The sequence below is a fragment of the Danio rerio genome, chromosome 18 (assembly GCF_049306965.1).
Source record: "Danio rerio strain Tuebingen ecotype United States chromosome 18, GRCz12tu, whole genome shotgun sequence".
Taxonomy (NCBI): domain Eukaryota; kingdom Metazoa; phylum Chordata; class Actinopteri; order Cypriniformes; family Danionidae; genus Danio; species Danio rerio.
The window spans coordinates 6,882,421-6,894,700 of NC_133193.1; the positions used below are offsets into that span (position 1 = coordinate 6,882,421).

Sequence of the window (12,280 nt, forward strand, 5' to 3'; positions counted from 1 at the left end):
ATAACATTTATCCATCCTGTGCTGTTCATTGTTTATGTCTATGTTTATAAAAAAGAAAATAACACCCTTCACTGCACCTATTCCAAGCAACAAAGCATAGCTAAGGATTGAAATACATGAACAAATAAATAAAATTGACTTGCCAAATAACTATCATGCCATCAATACATCAGGTGATTTACAAGAAAGCAAAACGTTGCAAAAATAATTGGACAAATATGCTGCTTAGGTTGCAGGACAGGAACAGCAGGAATATTCCTATATACACCCACTGGCCACTTTATTAGGTACACTTTACTAGTACCGGGTTGGATACCCTTTTGCCTTCAGACCTGCCTTCGTGGCATAGATTCAACAAGCTACTGGAAATATTCCTCAGATTTTGGTCCGTATTGACATGATAGCATCATGCAGTTGCTGCAGATTTGTGAGCTGCACATCTATGATGCGAATCTCCCGTTCCTCCACATCCCAACGGTGCTCTATTGGATTGAATTCTGGTGACTGTGGAGGCCATTTGAGTACAGTGTCATGTTTAAGAAACCAGTCTGAGATGATTCACACTTTATGACATGGTGTGTTATCCAAGTAGGCGTCAGAAGAAGGGTACACTGTGATCATAAAGGGATGGACATGGTCAGCAACAATACAAAGGTAGGCTGTGGCATTGGCACTATGCTCAACTGGTACTAATGGGCAAAAGTGTGCCAAGAAAATATCCCCCACACTATTACAACATCAGCAGCAGCCTGAACTGCTGATGCAAGACAGGATAGATCCATGCTTTCATGTTGTTGATGCCAAATTCTGACACTACCTTCCGAATATTGTAGCAGAAATCGAGACTTATCAGTCCAGGCAATGTTTCTCCAATTTTCAATTGTCCAATTTTGCTGAGCCTGTGTGAATTGAAGCCTCAGTTTCCTGTTCTTAGCTGACAGGAGTGGCACCCGGTATGATCTTCTGCTGCTGTAGCCCATCCGCCTCAAAGTTGGGCGTGTGTGTTCAGAGATGCTCTTCAGCATACCTCGGTTGTAACGAGTGCTTATTTGTGTTGCTGTTGCCTTTTTTATCAGCTGAAACCAGTCTGACTATTGACTGCCTGACCATACTGAAAATCTCAGTAGATCAGCAGTTTCTGAAATATTCAGATCAGCCTGTCTGGCACCAACAATCATGCCACAATCAAAGTCACTTAAATCACCTTCTGCAGTTTGAACTGTCTGCATGTCTGCATGCCTAAATGCATTGAGTTGCTGCTATCTGACTGGATGATAAGAAATTTGCGATAACAAGGAGTTGGAAAGGTATACCTAATATATAAATATATATATATATATATATATATATATATATATATATATATATATATATATATATATATATATATATATATTACCCAATATTTTTCAAGACACTTCTATAAAACTTAAAGTGACAATTAAAGGCTTAACTAGGTTAATTAGGTTAACTTAGCAGGTTAGGGTAATTAGGTAAGTCATTGTATAACAATGGTTTGTTCTGCAGACTATTGAAAAAATATATAGCTTAAAGGGGCTTATAATTTTGTCCTTAAAATGGTGTTTAAAAAATTAAAAACTGCTTTTATTCTAGCTGAAATAAAACAAATAAGACTTTCTCCAGAAGAAAAAAATATTATCAGACATACTGTGAAAATGTCCTTGCTCTGTTAAACATTATTTGGAAACTATTTAAAGAAAAAAAACTAATTTAAAGGGGGGCTAATAATTCTGAATTTAACTGTATATACAAGGTGGGCCATTTATATGGATACACCTTAATAAAATGGGAATGATTGGTGATATTGACGTCCTGTTTGTGGCACATTAGTACGTGTGAGGGGGCAAACTTTTCAAGATGGGTGGTGACCATGGTGGCCATATTTCCCAGAGATGGGTAGCAGCTATATATACATCACAAAAGCACAACTGCATAATCCACCATTTACAGCAAAGTTTTTGATAAGCAGGTTTAAAGGTTTATTACCTGAGCACGTGTAATTAAGACAAAAACAGTATTAAGATTCATCACCAGGTCGTTGAAAGATGAGTTCATTTGATTTGGCATGAGGAAATAATAAACTGCTGGCGTTCACCTGTCATTTTCTTTTACTACTTCACTCTAAACAATCTAAGACAAACAACATTTTTAGTCAAATGTGGAAACAAAAGCACAACTGAGTCATTTGCAATACACAGCAAAGTGAAAAGTAATCTGTCAGAAAGCCACGAGTATTAAATGAACCCTCCCATGAGTAAAGAAACAAACAAACAAACTTCACAACCTTCATCTGCATGTAATCTTCTCACTGTTTAGTGTTATTTGAGATTCTTCTAACAGGAGTAAAAAAAAGTGTTTTTCATGAGTTACATAAAGGTTGGGTGAAGAGTAACGGAGTAATATTTTATGACTATTAAACCTGTAGTTAGTACTCATCATTCATTCATTCATTTTTCTTCTGCTTAGTCCTTTTTCATCAGGGGTCACAACAGCAGAATGAACCGCTAACTTAACCAGCATATGTTTTATGCAGTGGATACCCTTCCAGCTGCAACCCAGTATTGGGAAACACCCATTTACTCTCACATTCACACACACTCATACACTACGGCCAATTTAGTTCATCCAATTCACTTATACTGCATGTCGCTGGACTGCGGGGGAATGGCTTAATATTTTGTATCAAAATAATTTAGTGTCTTGATTTTTTCCAGTTTCAAAATACTTTGCAAGAAGTGTAAAGTATATGATGACATCATTAAAATGAAGCCCCTGATTGGCCCTTCTCAGTTATTTGCCCAAGCTTGAGATCAGATCAAAAATGTATTTATTTTAATAAGGTGGTCACTGCTTTGAGTATGGATGGAAATTAAGCATAAAGGAAGTGACAGACAAATGGCATGGGTATATTTTGGAGCAAGTCAACAATCATTGAATCATTGTTTCCTGTCCAATGCTAAGACTGGTAATACTGTATATACTTACAAGAACTGCTATGACATAAGTGTTCATTGTTTGGGCGAATGCAAGCTACATGGAAAATTGATAAATGTAAGCAAATTAAGCAAAATACATCAAGATATATCTTACCCCAGGGGTGCCCAAACTTGGTCCTGTAGGGCCAGTGTCCTGCAAATTTTAGTTGTAACCCCAATTAGACACACCTGTGCTAGCTAATTAAGCACTTATTAAGCTGTGGTCACACTAAAGTTTGTGTGCGCAACATTCTGTCATACGGCACTGCGAAAAGGGGCGATACTAAACAAGATAATTAGAAATTTAAAAAAGTGAGCGATTGCTCCATGTTTTAAATTTCTGTGCAGATATGTCATGTTTTGATCCTCGATTGGTCTCACGCAGTCAAGTGACGCGATTTCGCAGGTCAGAGTTCACCAAGCTTGAAATTTGCACCGCAGCGAACTGCGAATCTTAACGCATGACCCTGCATTTCCGGCGGTCTGACGCATACGCGTGCGTATGAATGGAAGTCTATGGGGAGAAAAGTCAAATGTGACCGTAGCTTTAGGGTTTCTGGAAATATCCATGCAAGTGTGTTAAAGGCAAGTTGGAGCTCAAATTTGCAGGACATTGACCCTCCTGGATGGAAGTTGGGCACCACTGGCTTACACCATTGGCAGATCATTTTGCATGCTTTACAGAAAAACTTAGCTGTTAGTTCACACTTAGCTGATGATTAATTATAAAGCCCGTTTGACATGCTATCCCATGAGAGAACACTGGGCTCATAAGAGCCTCGTGCTCAGGTAGACGTCAAGAACTCTGTTCTGCTGTTTGTGGCTAAAGACAAATCAGGGATTGATATGGAGAGATAAACTGCTGTCTAAGAGCTCATCTGTGGTGTGAATTTTGGTTTAGTCAATTCACTTATGTTGCATGTCTTTGGACCCTGGGAGGAAACCGGGGAACCCGGAGGAAACCCATGCGAGCACAGGGAGAACATGTAAACTCCACACAGAAATGTCGGATTGGCCTGGTTAAGACTTGAACCAGTGACATTCTGAGTGGAAGGGGGTATTCTTCAAGGTGAAGATAACTGAGGTATAAAACTCTGATTACTTATAGTGACTTAGGAATGGTCTGATTGGTGAATCATGTGTTCGCTAAAACGGGACCAGCTGTGGACAATCAGAAACTTCTAAACATTCTTAAATCAGGATACATATACATGATAAGCAAGAAGTACTTGACAGTTGTTTAAACAGGATTTATTAGATCCTGACATATATATATATATATATATATATATATATATATATATATATATATATATATATATATATATATATATTAGAAATTAATACTTGCTATCAAAAAGACCAATAAACTAGGTAAGACAATCAATTGTGATTGACATAAACAGGTCAGTGCAAATTCCATAAGCAGGTGATTTAAAAGGAGGATTCCAGTATTAGTTAGATAATTTTCTCATCTAGATCAACTGGTTCATGTGTTACCAGTAAGACTTGTTTAAAACTTTAACATGAGTGACAAAAGAGTTCTGACAACACAAATGGAAGAACCGAACGATTTGAGTCTATGGTGCTACACTTTAGCAAATGTCACTTAACTGTTTTGTGAAACAATCTTGCATAATTCAAGATATTTAAATAGCAGGCCTATTTAATGATTGTTTGTATATATATATATATATATATATATATATATATATATATATATATATATATATATATATATATATATATATATATATATATATATATATATATATATATATAACAAATTAAAGATCTACTCTCATTTCATGCATTCAGAATATGATGTTCAACCGCAAATGCGTGACAGGTGAATTTAAATTCCAACAATTCTTTACTTTAACCAAAGCAATGTTCATTATACAGTATCTGCCCTTTCCAGGAATCATGACAATTGTTCTATAGATTCCTTTATGAGATGTTAAAAGGTGCTCTCAGATGGTGAACATTCAGTAGCTGTCAGCATGTCTTTCACATATCTCCTCCTGGCCGGGCTTCTGCTGGCCTTCACCGTAACAGCCTCACAATTCTATGGAGGGTCAATGACCTTCAACCCAAGATTGAACTCTAATGGATCATACGAGGTGAGAACTATAATGCTTTAACTTCTTTATTATACACATCCAAATATGTCTTGTGTACCATGAGGTGGATTAGGATGTTAATGTATTTGAGTTTTATTTGTAAATGCAAAGAACAATAAATAATGCATGATTGCAATATAAAAAACACGTAAAATTGTGTACATTTTATATCCAGTTTTTGGTTTTCTTTAGTAGCTGTGGCAAGTTATTTTTAAAAGTTAATAGTGGCTCACAACAAGAAGGTTGCTGGTTTAAGTCCCGACTGGGCCACTTGTCATTTTTGTGTACACTCTCAGAAATAAAGGTATGCGAGCTGTCACTGGGGTGGTACCTTTTCAAAAGGTACAGATTTGTACCTAAAAGGTCCATATTAATATCTCGAAGGTGCATAATAGTACCTAAAAAGTACAAAAGTGTTTCTCTTAAAAATTTTAAGGTACTAATATATACTTTTGAGGTACCAATATGGCCCCGTTAAGTTCAAATGTGTCCTTTTGAAAAGGTACCACGCAGTGACAGCTCACTTACCTTTATTTCTAAGTGTAAAGTTTTCATGTTCTCTATGCTCCAGTTTCCCCCACATTCCAAAGACATGTGCTATAGGTGAACTGGGTAAACAAAATTAACCGTAGTATAAGACATGTTGCACTTGGAAGGGCATCCACTGTGTAAAACATGTGCTGGATAAGTTGGCGGTTCATTCCACTGTGGCGAACCCTAACGAATAAAGGGACTAAGCTGAAGGAAAATGAATGTAAAAGTAGAACTATATACCCGTATATGAACCCGCCCCCAAACAAAACCTTCACAAACAAATTGACAAAACATTAAAATATAATTATGATGAAAAACTAAAAACTGAATTCAACCTCCAGACTAAACTTCAATGTTATTCGGCCCTAAACAGAACCACACAGTTGGCAAATTATTTATCGTTAAAACAATTAAAAGAAAAACACATTCTTTCTAAATATCGCCTCTGTGATCATGACCTAGAAATAGAAAAAGGCAGACATAAAAAAATCCTGGACTCCTAAAGAACAGAGATTATGTAAACAGTGTGACACACACCAAATACAGGATGAAACACACTTCCTTCTGTTTTGCCCCAAATTCACCACGACTAGAGAAATATTTTTTTCCCAATTTGAAACATTGATCATTTTATTTTTTTATTTAAATGACTCAGAAAAACTTTACCATGTATTCAGAGAGGAAGAATTGACATCTAGACTAGCTGCAATATTTATACACCCTACACACCATAAGAAATGGTTAATGTAAATTAATGTATCTTATTTAAATAATTTTAACTTATTACTATATTATTATTATTGTTATATTTATAAAAAGCATTTTTTTTTTGTCATTATATCTTATCTGTATTATTTTGTTTTTCAATGGTTTTAATATATTTCATATTTGAAGTGCTTTGGCAATACTGTACTGAATGTCATGCCAATAAAGCAACTTGAACTTGAAAACTAATGAAAAAACTTAAAACTTGAAAAGCTAATTTATACTTCCTCAATTTTAAGCATTCCTCTGTAGTTTTTTTGGGTTCTTGGGTTTCACATATTAGTTATATGATAATAATCACCACTGTGGGTAATTACAGATAATAATATATGAGGAACCACTGCAATTTTTTTCCCTTCATAAAAATGTAACTGGTCTTAGAGCATGCAAATGCCAAACCTAGTAACAAAAAGGTTGCAATGTTACAGTTTTATAGTGACAGACATGGGCTCAGCTATTTCAGAAATGACTTGTGTTAACCCTTAAGTACTTGGGGATGTTTTCTTCCACTCTCGGGTGATTTTGAGTCTTAATTTGGCCACTTTCTCTTCTTAACTTTCTCGTTTCTGCTGGCAGATTGATTTTTGGTGACAAAACTTATTTTGACACATATTTTTATAAAATGCTTAGATTTTTTTTTTTTTTAACTTAACAATACTGGACAAATTTACTGTCCCTTTGTTATGTTGAGGATAAAACTGCTGTAAAAATGCATTAGATACATATTTTTTTATAAATCAACCTCAGTCCTGATCAAAACTACTAAATTGTTTAGGAAAATACAGCATTTTAATTTTTTATTTGCCAAATTCATAAATGATGTCACTGATTTGGTGTAAAAACAAACATAAAATGACATTTTTAATATAAAAAGTAGATGTGGACTGAATTTTTTGTACCTTTTATTAAATTATTGCCATTGATGCATTGTTTTTGATTGATTTACATTTTTTTTTCTCCTTAATTTAGTGTTGGTGTCTGTTTTTGCCCCATTGACTTCCATTATAACCACATTTTTTGATTACAAAACAATGACACCATATGCAATTTTGATTGTTGGTGGTTTTCCCTATTAGGAACAGGTAACATTTGTAATTTGTACTGGTGATCAGTTGTTGCCACTATTATTGCTTTAGATAAGCCTGTGCAAAAAGAAGTTTTGTTTCTGGATATTATATGGAGTATAACAGAAAATTAAAGCGTGTGTACATGTGTCTGTGAGTGTGTGATAGTGACCTTTGCGCACTTTGTTGTGTCTGAGAAAATCTAAATATGCATCTCAACTCTTAGAACTACATGGAGTAAACAAAAACAAAGACTGTGTATTTATACACCATCAAATGTGGTTATTAAAGAAGTCAAAAAGCAGCCACCAACAGTAAATTAGGGATATAAAATGAAAAACTAACAATGCATCCGTAACCCCGCCGGTTCTACATCCAAGACGCTCCAAGCTGGTATTGAACCGGTGACCTTCCGCATGGGAGTAGGTTGCTCTAACAAGGAGGCTAAAGACCATGGCCTCTAGCATCTGTCGCTAGAGCACCTTTAGAGGTCAAAGGAGTGAGGTTTACCTGCACAGCCCTTACTAGCTGGCCTCTGTTACACTCACCACCCTAAACCTCTCTCTCATCCGGGTCATGGCACCAATGTAACCCCATCGGTACTACGCCACCCAACCCGCTCCAAGTTGGTATGTATGGTATGAGCTGATAATTAAAGAGTGCTTTTTCTGCTGAAATCTGTTCTGAAATGAAAGTATCAGACTTGACTTCATTCGCTTTGGTTTTTAAAGACGTGCGACTCGCATTGACAGGTGAAAATCAGATCCACCTGCTTACACTGCAGACACGAGGGCACAGACCTAATTCATATCGGATAAATTTTTACTTATGAACAAGGCCTGAATCGGATTTGAGTCAATCGAAATCCACGTGATTTTGTCCTGCTAACACATACATGGGCCACATCTGATCTATGCCCCATGACAGAAAAAAAGATCGGAATGGAGTCACTTGAACCATGTTGTGTAAATGCAGACTAATCATTCACATGTCCAAGACTGATAAAGGTCAAAAGTAATCCAGTCCAGCACTACATTTTAAACCGAAACTACATCAATTTGTGTGTCTGTGACATCATTTATGAACTTGGCAATTAAAGAGGTAAAATTCTGTAATTTTTTAAACAATTTAGTAGTTTTGATCAGGGCTGAGGTTGATTAACAGATTAATGTGAAAAAATATTTATTTGATGCATTTTTACAGCAGTTTAATTCAGTGGATGTTTTCATCTCGAACACAAAATGAAAGTCAATTTCAGTACACATGGGTTAAATAAGACTGCTCTACTGGTTAATCCAGTTATACGAATCACACGATTTGCTTTTGTTTCTACATCAAAGAATTTCTTCTACAATAAAAGCATTTGAATCAATTAAGCAAATTAATTTAATTACATTTAATTGAAGCCCATTCCTTGCATGGAACAATACTTTTTTTAAGTTTATTTTTTATAAGTTTATTTTTAAGATGCTTTGCAATTTCTCAGAATTTCTTTTTAGAATTGTGAGATTTCAAACAGCATTTTATAAAGTGACAATATACTTGCAATTCTGAAAAATAAAGCCAGAATTTTCAGATAATAACTTGCAATTGTAAGTTATAAAGTCAAAATTTCAAGATATAAGCTTGCAGTGGTGGAAACGAGCTTTCATACATCTTGGAGATTCCATTCATCATTTTTCAAGAGCTCACACTGCTGATGATTGATTATAAGCTTGTTTGGCATGCTGTCCTGGGAGAGAGCCCTGAGCTCGCAGGATCCTCAAACCCGGGGCTCCCTCTCATTTGAAGGGCAAGAGGGGAGTTTGAGGTTTCTAGAACTTCCCTGGTTTACTTATGGCTTATGACTGATTATAGTGATTGCTATGGAGAGATAAACTTCTGACTGAAGGCATAGATAGGATACTGACTTAAGCCTGTTTCACATCGCAAGCGTAAGCAGAACGTGAGCAGAGCATGAGCAGGGCATGTTTTTTCGGCGTCCATGTAAACAGATTAGAGCTTTCATACCGCACGCAGAAGCAGTGCATAAGCGTGAGACCTGAGCGTGAACGTCAGGTAGATCTCGAGAACTCCCCTGCTGTAGTAACTAATGAACAGATAGTGATTGCTCTTAAGAGATAACTACTAGAAGCATGTCTATGGTGCCGATTCGGATTAGTCAATTAACATAAGTTGCATGTTTTTGGATGGTGGGAGGAAACCGGGGAACCAGGGGGAAACCCACGTGAGCACGGAGAGAAAGTGCAAACTCTGCACAGTAACGTCTGCTGGTTTGGTTAAGCCTGGAACCAGAGACGTTCTTGCTGTGAGGCAACTGTGCTAAGCACTGGGCCACCGTGTCACCTATCTAGGAAGAAGGAGGAGTAGGGGTGGAAGGGGAGATTCTTCTAAACAAATATAGCGGTGGAATATAACCCAGGGTATTTGTAGTAGTTTAGGAGTCGTCTGATTGGTGCATTGTGAATTGGATAATGCGGATCCAGCAGCTAACAATCAGCACATGATCCTCTTGAAATTAGTTTATAAATAAACTTCACTTATTGCTGTATAAGGCAAAATGTGCATAAAATTTTTTGAGAAATACTCTAAAAAAAGTTTTGCACTAAAATCAAGTTTAAAGAAAATAAAAACACTAGAATAGTATGTATTAAGCCTATGATTAATCCATATAAGTAGTGATTATAAGTATTATTATTTTATTAAATTGTCAAATTCTGCAAAATTTCAGTAATTAATAAATATAGCGAATATATTCTATTCTGAAGTAATAATTACTTAGATTAGATAAGCAACGCCATTTACAACGAGTTCACAATTTGTTTTTTTTCAGTGCAGTATTTTGAATATGCTTGCACTTCTTACCAGCAGTTTTCAACATCAACCACATACCTTAAAGACCTCCCTTCAGTCATTTAATAAACTTTGACCATTGCAGGTGGAACTTCGTTACAAGACGGCCTACAATGACTGTTTCCAATATAATGACTGGTCCTGCATGTCTGGAGACTGTGGAAATGAGGTCAGTAAAGTGATTGGTAAAGTAGATTCCAATTCCAATGGAAACAACTGGTGTCAGTCTGAGGGAGTCATAACAAAGGATTTATCCACCAACAGACCATTTGAGTTAGCGTAAGTGGAATAACAGAATCACACACTTACAATATAGATCCCAACCAAACAATGTAAATATGAAATGCCAATTTATTTCAACAGCACAACTGGTTGTTGTTGGATTGACGACATAGTCGCATACTCCGGATTCTGGAATCTTTTTTCTTTCATTGACCTTGGAGTAAGATCAGACACTTTAGTGCCTAACAGATCCCCAATCTCTACAACTCTACCACTTCTTAGGTAAAAACTGCATTCTACATGTGCATTCAACATGATGAAGGAATATAAATGTACATGACATTGGCACATTGTTTATGTTGCAGAGTTCCTATAAACTGTCCCAGGAGGTACAACCTTTTAGCCTTTGATCCAGATGATGACCAGGTCAGATGCAGATTTGGACTTCAACAAAATAATGAGTGTGGAATCTGCAACCAACCTGATGGTTTTACCTTGAATCAGGTGAAGAATATTAGATATTCATATCACATTATGAAGTAATTTATAATAATTCGTTATAAAAATTAAAGTAATATCTAAATTGCATTCAAGACAAGTTTTAAAACAGTTTAAAGCATTTGAGTTACTGATGTCTTGCTCTTATTATCTGATTGTTGTTGCATCTCTATTATATTGTTAAGAGACCCAAATGCTTCATTTAATGCTATCAACCACAACATTCTCTTGAATAGTCTTAAAATTAATTTTGCTATAACAGGAATTACATTGGCAAAGTTCAAATTAAAAGGTGTAACATTGGTCACTTATTCAATAGAGAATACCACAAGATTCCATACTTGGACCATAAATGTTCATACTTCATGCTACACTTAACATGCATGGAGTTCCATTGTTTTGTTGACAATACTTTTTTTTTTTTTTTTAAGATTTATTTTTGGCCTTTTTGCTTTTATTATTAGATAGGACAGATTTTAGACAGGAAGCGAAGTGGGAGAGAGTGACAGGGGGTGGGGTAGGGTAGGGAAATGTCATCGAGTCGGGATTCGAACTCGCGACACCCTGACGGCGCACTAACCACTAGGCTATTGCGCCGACGTTTTGTTGACAATACTTATCTCTATATTACTTTTATGCCTGACAAAACAAAACATTCGCATAATTTAAAAAGTGCATAGTTAATATCTAGCAACACTGACTACTAATTTCAGAGGGAAAAATAATTGTTAATTAGGGAATCAGCGTCAGAAGTGATCAAACATAGCAACAGATAAAGCAAAAGAATCCATTCCTATAAAGATTTTTTAAATGAATGTTATGAGCTTGAAGGTGATCTTATCATTTCAAAATAATCAAATCAAAAGTATACACCAAGCCTGATTTCTACACAGCATTTACTACATAGGTATTTCTGTTATTTCATACAGTTTTTATTTTCTTTAAAATGTAGAATAACTGCTCTCTGTCATATGGACAAACCCCGGTCCTTGGAGTTTATTCATTTGAGCTGGTACTGGAGGATTTCCCCATTCGCAAAATTACTCTGTCCTACACCGATCAAACTTCAGTGGAAAGATTTCCAATCAGTTTCATCAGAAACCGCCGCAATGCCAATGCAAAAACAACACAAACAACGACACCCACAACAACACCTGCAACAAGTTCCACAATAACTACAACACCAACTACAACAACACCCACAACAAGGTCCACACTGACTACA

The 12,280-nt window shown here is 36.0% G+C and overlaps 1 protein-coding gene across 12 annotated transcripts in view; it reads right to left on the reverse strand.

The window, feature by feature from the left end:
* The window catches only part of golim4a (golgi integral membrane protein 4a), a 152,617-nt gene that overhangs the window by 110,184 nt on the left and 30,153 nt on the right, over positions 1-12,280 (reverse strand). The window lies entirely within an intron of this gene.